This window comes from Mus caroli, unplaced genomic scaffold (genome assembly GCF_978045245.1).
Source record: "Mus caroli unplaced genomic scaffold, Mus_caroli_1 scaffold_16, whole genome shotgun sequence".
In the NCBI taxonomy this organism is placed as follows: domain Eukaryota; kingdom Metazoa; phylum Chordata; class Mammalia; order Rodentia; family Muridae; genus Mus; species Mus caroli.
This window is the reverse complement of record NW_028227271.1, coordinates 41,136,138-41,145,237: the sequence shown is the minus strand read 5'-3', so window position 1 is coordinate 41,145,237 and position 9,100 is coordinate 41,136,138. Positions and strand designations below refer to the sequence as shown.

At 37.5% G+C, this 9,100-nt stretch overlaps 1 pseudogene; it reads left to right on the top strand.

Annotated features, from left to right (window-relative positions):
• Positions 1–97: 97 nt before the first annotated feature.
• LOC147000768 (uncharacterized) overlaps positions 98–9,100 on the top strand; it is a 29,560-nt pseudogene continuing 20,557 nt past the window's right edge.

The window sequence follows — 9,100 nt, the reverse complement described above, 5'->3', positions numbered from 1 at the left end:
CATATTTATGTGAACAGTTTCCTTTTTAACAACTTTCAAAACATATGCTCTTTCCCAAGTTATTTCCCCTAAAAGTAATTCAGTGATGGCATGATTCATGGATTATGGGAACCATGAAAAGTTACTGAACCAGGTGTGACATTTGGACTCATTAAAAGTCACTGTACCAGAACACATCAAATGGCACGATTTGCCCCCCACCTTTGGGTGCTCACATCATTCCACTTTCGTCTGTGATGAAGCTGTTACAATTGAAGCAGGCTGCTAGTTTAAACAAGAGATCATCACTATAGTCATTTGTCATATAACATCCTTCAAAATGCAAAAGCTTGGCATCTTAGTGAAAACGGATGGGAGACAGTCAATAAATACAAATACTGAGAGTAGTAGATCATAATTTCCTACACTCAGCCCTGATTTCTACTGAATTGAAGTAAATAACACATGCATAGTTTAAGTTGTAAATATCCAGCCAAAGAACTTTCTAAAGATAAACCTCTGTTAATACCACCTCTTACTCTACGGTCAGTTCCAGTTTTGAAATTAATGTACACATTAGTTTAGTAGTTTGGATAATATTGAAGATCCATTTTATACTATCGCCATGACCTAGATCTGGCCTGAATATTTTCCAGAGATTCACACAGTGGAGTTGGACTGCCATGGAAATTATACTAGATCGGGACTCCAGGTAGTTATTAAATCACTTCTTAAGGGATACCTGTTAGTTTCATATAGTGATTTCTCATAATTGCAAGTTGGGATAAAATCTTCACTCCTACATATGACCCATTATGCACATACTCAATGTCCCTTTCAGAGTCTTCTTGATGTTGCGAAAAAAAATCAATGTGCCCCTCATAGAAGTCCAGACAAATAGGGTAGATTGGTTATCTTAAACTTTGACTTCTAAAACCATAAATCAAATAAAATTACTTCATTTAGATTGAACTTACCAGAAGCATTGAACTTCTGGTATATTTTGTTATAGCAGCACATACTTGACTAAATTGGGAACCATTAGTACAGTGTGTGGTTGTTGGAATAAAAATATTTAACAATACAGAAAACTTTGGAACTAGAGAAGCAGGGCATAAACAACAAGCTGGAAATGGTCTGCTCCATGGTATATGAGAGGCATTCTGAGGGATTCTGGTGATGGCTCAGAATAAAGGGTATATGGAAAGACCTAGATATTTTCCAAGATGATGAGGTCTCAGAGAGAAATGAGGACTGTCCTATTGGAAATTGGAGAAAGGGACATTCTTATTATGATGTAGCAAACAACTGCACTGAACTCTGCCCATGCACGAGGGCCTTATGGAGTGCCGTACTTGGAATGATGGGATTGTTTAACTGGTAAATGAAATTTCTAAACAAAATACAGAAGGAGCTACATGAGTACCCTTGCCAGATTGCAACATGGCCCAAGAATAGAAGGAAATTCGCCAGAGTAATTTGAAAATTCACAGGCCACAGAAAAATATGCACAAGCAAACAAAATACTGATATAGGCAAATAATCACTTGCTAATGAGATTAACATATATAAAAGGAATCTAGGTATCATTTTTCCAAAACAGGGAAATGACCTCAAGGACATCTCATAAATCTCTGAGGCCACTTCTCCTAATGCAACACTGAAGACCTTCTAGGAAAACAAAATGGTTTAGGGAATAAACCTAATGCCATCATCACAAGTTTACTCTCCAGTATTGTCTTGGAATTTGATCTGATCTCCCAAATGGCCAAGTGAAGGCACTGACACGAGTTATAGGGACTGTGCAAAGGGTCAAGCCAAATGTGACATTTTGAGTTTTTATACATCCTTGTCCCCCAAATGTATTGAGTAACAAGATTTTACCACCAAGCTTGAGACATTCCAATTGTAGTCTGTGCTAGTTCTACAGGCTTGTTGAATAAAGAAATTATGGGGTCAGAAGTGACTTCCACTGAGTTTTCGAAGGAAATCTCAAGGATCCTTGCAGAGATACTGTGCAGGTTCTTTACTGGGATGCTTTGTGCAGCCAATGAAGGAGCACTGCTATTCTTGATATCCTAAAATAAGAGCCACTGCCAGCTTTCATTCTTCACCTGGGAGACTCACAGGCTCTATCGTCAACCCTAGAGCATAGCCATATAAGCTGTTATCAGTAGCATTATGGAGGCAAGGCAGCCAGGGCCAAGAAGTGTCTATACACACCTTGACTGCACAGTATGCTAGATCTGGACCTTTAGGATTTGATGTCTGCACTGTTTGCTTTCAAACATACTGAGAGCCAGAAACCCTTTGAATTTGAGCATTATCTTTTTGAATCAGACTGATCCTGTGTCTGTTCTACCATTGTATATTTGAAGCATATAGCTTGTTTTTAATTTTACAAGGTCACAGCTGAAAGAGTTTGCCTTGAGCCTCAGATGAGTCTTTGGATTTGGACTTGGGAGTGAAGCTGAAATGAATTCAGATGTTGGGCACATTGGTGTAGAATATATCTAGTTTATGTTCAGAGAAGAACATGGACACTGGTGGCCACAATGGAATAATGAGGTTTATATTCATCAGTGTCTCTCAACCTTCCGATGCTGCATACCTTTAATACAGTTCTCAACGTTGAGCTGACCCCTAACCATAACTGCTACTTTATAAGTGTAATTTTGCTATTGTTATGACTCATAATGTAAATATCTGATATGTAGGATAGATATCAGGTATGTGATACCCCCCTTAAAGGAGTTGCAATCCACAGGTTGAGAGCCATTGATATGCAGTAAAATCAGTCCCTGCAAAGGTTTTATCTGTTAGACGTGTGGTTCTCAATCTAATAAGAATAAAAGGTGGTAGAACCTTTGAGAGACCTGACCTAATAAAAAGGAATTACTCTTTGGGGGTACCACCTCAGAAGTAACAGTCTCATGCTGTAAGTTGTCATCAACAGAGTTGAGTCTACATGCTTAGCTTCTTCTACAGAGGGACATTAATCTTTTTAATTCTTTACTGTGTTGTAACAGAATAATGGCCCTTAACACATTACACTTTCTTTATAAACTACCTAGTCTTAATTGTTTTGTAGCAAAGTGTATATTAGTAGTAAATGAGATAAGGTTACCATAATTCATACCAGAAAGGACTGAATTTCCCATGGACATTATTTCAAAAGGTCATTATTACATATCAATCCTCTCATTTAGCAGGAGAGGAACCAGAGGATGTAGAGAGGGAATACAGTCTGCTACAAGACACTTGTAAAGCTTATATGACTTAATCCCAGGCCCTTCCTACCCCCATCTCAACTCTGAGGGGTTTCTGACAACCTGAACAGGAAGAAGCTGAGCAGCCCAGGAGCACAGGAAGTGCTCCCTGGGACATCACTGAGATCAAAGTGTTCTACTCTCCCTTATTCTTGAGTGGTCAATTCCATTCAAAGTTTGCTTTCCAGTTTGGCTCATTTACTTTCCAAATAAGAAATATATAAAACAAAAGCTTGGGACTGAAATACTGATAGTCTTATAAAATGTTCTATTAAATTGTTTCATCCAAATTAAGTATTGCGAAGTTTTTGCTCTCTCACAATTCATTTTTTTTTCACCAGTCATTTCACTCATTTGTGGAAGAGCATGGCAGCCAGGCAAAGCCCTATGGAGATTCTAAAGGCAAGAGAATGGCCTCCTTGGGAACTAAGGAAGACTTTTCAGAAGAAGTGAGGTTTGACTATTGTGCTACTTAAGGAGGAAGCTGCTTAGGGTTAATAGCCCAGCTACAGAATAATATACATACTAGGTAAGATGAAATACTGTGTTTCCACAGTGGTAATGAACTCAGAGGGTTCTAGAAAACTGGGCAGTAAGAATGGATTGCTGTTTAGGAGTGAGACAGAAACTGCTAGAGGATAGGAAAAAGTTATTTAATACTTTTATTTTCATTTTTTGTATAACATATTTTGGTCATATTCTTTTTCAGCCATCAACTTCTTCCAGACTCTCCTTACCTCCCTATCTGTGCACTCTCATGCTCTGTCTCAGAAAAAGAAAGAAAAGAAGAGACAAAGAAAGAAAATAAACATGAAAATTACATCAAAGTAAAAAAAAAAAGAAGAAGAAAATCAGACAAAAACAACAAAAAAGTGCACATCGCACACACACACACACACACACACATACACACACACACACACACACTCACATACACACACACACCATGAAATCTATTTTGCATTTGTGAATGACTCCTGGGCATTGGGACCACATGAAAGTGTGGTTGATATACCTAGTGACACCTTATTGAGGAAAACTGATTTTCACTTTACCAAGAAGATAATTGCAAATAGCATCTTGATTGAGGGTGGGACAATGGTAACTGACAAAAAAACATCTACATATAGACAATGTGTAGAATGTGAAGGACTTAGGAGCACTCAGAAAAGGAAATTTTGAGTTACCTGTGAAAAGGTTTGAATAGAATGGAGTAACAAGGTAAAATGAAAAGGGTTTCAAAACACAGGGCACAGCCTCTACCACAGGTGCAAACAAGACAGGCAGACTGGATCCTGTCTCTAAGAAAAGGGAAGCAGTGTTAAGATGATAAACTCTCACTTATGTAATTCATCTTCTTATAAATTAAAATCGTTTCATCAACTTCTATATTTTGGAATTCAGAAGTGATGACACATGTAGATCATCATCTTGGAAGCTTTCCTGTAGTGTCATCTGGAGCACCTCGCTGGACACAGTGACTGTGGATGGCCATAGGAGCCATTCCACTTCCTTTGCTGAACCAGGTCTGTGTGTCTGTACATAATACATCCAGGGGATCACTAATTTTTGCCCCTCTGGAATACTGGCACTCCTTGTCCTTTATATTGTGTTCCTCTTCTTCCCTTTCTACTCTCTTTCTTTCCTTCCTCCATCCCTAACTTCCTTTTCTCCTTCCTCCCTCTCTCCTTTCTTTTCTTCTTCCCTCCATCCCTATCTTCCTTCCTTCCTTTATTCCTTCCTTCCTTCCCTTTTTAGCAAGGCCTTTTTTTGTGAAGACTATATTCCACAGTGCAGATTGATACATAAATATCTAGCCATATCTTTAAAGGCTTTCAATATTATGGAAAAAAACCAGATTTACAGTTTTCAGTAAAAATATAATAAAAACAGGACCGTATAACCACAGTTATCCTAATTGTTTTCCTTACTGTCTAATCTGCAAGGAGCCAGAGGTTCTACTTAGAAGCCCTGTCATACTGCTGTACACATAACCAGGTAAACACCTAACTCTTTGTACCTTCCCTAGAATCTCAGTGACCAGGGTCTGCAGCCCCTCTGCTAAGGGTCAGTGGGACTGAATGTTGTCACTGATGACAGTCTCTTGCTGAATGCCTACATTCTTGGCTTCAGTATCCCAACAACTTTAAAATATTAATCTGTATATGGATAAATGGGTGCTACACAAAATTCATGTTCAAAGTCAAGTATATAGAATCAAACCTAGGTTTTAGGTAGGAAACAGAGAAAGAGAGTGACTCTCTCATGGTTTCTGATTGTTTTCTCTGTACCCTATGATTCCTCCTGAATTATCTTCTGCTATATTTTAGGAAGGAAATATAAAGAGACCATTTATAAAACTTATCATCATAAGTCCCACAATAACAGTATTTTGCAGATATGGCAGAACTCTGCCTAAAGACAAAGTATAAAAGAGTCATAAATAATAACAGTTTTGTGTATTCCTATGAATTTTTCAACTGCCTGAAACACTAGGCTCACCACCTTTTTACAAAAGAAAATTCACTTCCAATATCATCATCTGAAAGATAATGCTAAGTAAAAAGCTTAAACCACCACTTCATGACAGTCAGCGATTTTTATTTCTGTATAAACTTGATTCCCTTCAAGTGTATATAAAATACTCAAAGTTATTGGTAGTGGTGCACACTCTAATCTCCATACTAGTGACTAGAGGCAGGTGGATCTCTGTTAGTTTTTAAGGCAGCATTTGCCAATCAGTGATTTTGAGATAAACTAGTATGATCTGATCTTAATAAAAAATAAGTAAAAAAGAAGTCATTTAAAATCATCTTTAATAATTCATTATGATTTTTATATTGTACAGAGTTCAAAATGGTCATGTTACTGCTTTGTATTATTCTACTCTCCACTATCTTGAAAGATTACTTGGCCTCTTGTTGCTGCCTATTTGGTAAATGTGATATTTTCATTGTTTGTAGAAATGTCATGAAAATCTCATGGAAGCCATTTACTGTGATCTGCTGAACTAGATGCCTCCCCTCTTGAGTCTGTAAACACCTTTAGGGCATCTCCAACTTATTCATCTTTGAAGGACATTTGTCTAGCATAGGTACATAAATAGCATTCTTGAAAAAACATAAATAGTTCAAGGAGTGGCTTTTTAGTTCTTCATATCCATCACCTTGTTTTCTGGAATATACAAAATGTACATATTTCATTAGAGTAAGACAGGTCTGGCTGTGACAAATGCATTGATTTCATTGCTTTTAGTAAAAGATGTCACTGTAGTAGTCTCTGATATCTAATAAGCCTCACTTTGATTCTTACATAATTTTGTCAATTTTTCTTTAAAAATACTTTGCATTTTTAGCAAGAATTTATTTAAAGTGTTTTCTGTCAGCAAACATTTTGATCTGTGAAAAAGAAAAAGAATCAGAAGAGGAAGAATAAGAACAACCCCCCACACACACCCCACCCCCGTCTCCACTTTTCTACTCCAGGGAGATTTTAAATATGTTCCATGCAGGGTCAGCATCTTAACTGCACCCAACGGCATGCAATTTAAAAGCATATCAAGTTCACCTTTTCAAAGGAGATACTGCTAAATGAGGTTAAGGTATTCATGTAAATTCAGAACCTTTAAACTTTGCTCCCAGCATCAAATGCCGAAATACTACAGAGCACACAAACATCTTTGTTCTGCTGAAAATGATATTGCATGGGTCAAAAAGTCTCTATGGCCTATTTCTCACTCAGGAAACTGTTGGAGGTATTCATGCGCACTATGCTTGCAGAATCAAGGGGCTTCCAGGATCCAGTACACCGTTTTCCCAGATTTTAGCTCTTCCTAACTTCACCTCTTATATTAGCTTCTTATAAGAAACATTAAATAGCCTCTGAAAACAAAGCTGATATCACATTTGCTATATATAACAGTGACACCTACCTAAGAAGAGAGCATGTGCTGAGACTGTCCTTAGCCAGCGTCACACGTTTCTTCTGTTACTTAACACATACTGCATTTGAGGTAGCTACTGTTGTCAATTTCAGATATTAAATGAATTGTCCAACGTGACACACGTGTGATCCTCAAAGACTAGAACTGCATAAAATTCTTATGGACCCTAAACACTTTCACATTTTCAGGGGCTGACATGTTGAACAAGTCTCAGCTTATGAGGCAAAATCATCTAACAATTTGCAGACAGGTCTGATTAGCAACAGTGAGATAGGCAAGTTAATAGGGCATATTATACCACGTTTTTCTCTGACCAGGGTATGTAACTATAAACTGTGCAAAAACATCTCATTCATTTCCACTCTCAAAATACATGTCTCTGTTCTGCTTACTTCATCTTTGCCAAGTAATAATTATTATTGCTATTATTATTTTAAACTTTCACCATCATAGGATGTTTTGGATTTTTTTCCTTCGGTAGAAATTTTGTGGGCTATCTTATTTCCATCCATTTTGACTATTATATTTTATAATGCAAATTGATGGTTTCCAAATTCGGACATTGTCTTCCCATTCTCATAACTGAGTTGAGAAAGCATGCGGTCAGTAGAAATAATTTACTTGTGTGATAGTTTTGAACCACAGAAAGGAAGTTCATGACTATTTTTATCATTTGTGAGTTAAGTAAGGAAGTATCTATTTTCTTCCATTGCTTTTTTGGGGGGCAGGATTTAGATTGAGAGATTTTGCATACTGATTTTCCTACTGCAAACAGGTTTTTAAAAGACTAGGCATTGTTCAGGAAATTTCCTCTGATGGTTTGGATATAAAGTGTCTCCCACTTATCAGTGAGAGCATAACATGTGTGTTCTTTTGTGATTGGGTTACTGTACTGAGGATGATATCCTCCAGATACACTGATTTGTCTAAGAATTTCATAAATTCATTGTTTTTAATAGCTGCATAGTACTCTGTTGTCTAAATGTACCACATTTTCTGTATCCATTCCTCTGTTGAGGGGCATCTGGGCTCTTTTCAGCTTCTGGCTATTATAAATAAGGCTGCTATGAACATAGTGGAGCATGTGTCCTTATTACAAGTTGGAGCATCTTCTGGGAATATGCCCAGGAGAGGTATTGCTGGATCTTCTGTTCATACATGTCCAGTTTTCTGAGAAATGGCCAAACTGATTTTCAGAGTGGTTGTACAAGCTTGCAATCCTACCAGAAATGGAGGAGTGTTCCTCTTTCTGTCTACATCCTCGCCAGCATCTGCTGTCACCTGAGCTTTTGATCTTAGCCATTCTGACTGGTGTGAGGTGGAATCTCAGGGTTGTTTTGATTTGCATTTCCCTGATGATTAAGGATGTTGAACATTTCTTCAGGTGCTATTCAGCCATTCTGTATTCCTCAGTTGAGAATTTTTTGTTTACCTCTGTACCCCATTTTTAAATAGGGTTATTTGGTTTTCTAGAGTCTAACTTTGTGAGTTCTTTGTATATTGGATATTAGCCCTCTATCAGATTTAGGATTGGTAAAGATCTTTTCCCAATCTGTTGGTTGCCTTTTTGTCTTATTAACAGTGTCTTTTGCCTTACAGAAGCTTTGCAATTTTATAAGGTACCATTTGTTGATTCTTGATCTTATAGAACAAGCCATTGGTGTTCTGTTCAGGAATTTTCCCCCTGTGCTCATATCTTTGAGGCTCTTCCCTACTTTCTCCTCCATAAGTTTCAGAGTCTTTGGTTTTATGTGGAGTTCTTTGATCCAGTTAGACTTAAGCTTTGTACAAGGAGATAAAAGTGGATCAATTTACCTTCTTCTACAGGCTAACCACCAGTAGAGCCAGTGGATATTAGCCCAGACGCTCAGAATACCCAATGTACAATTTGTAAAACACATGAAACTCA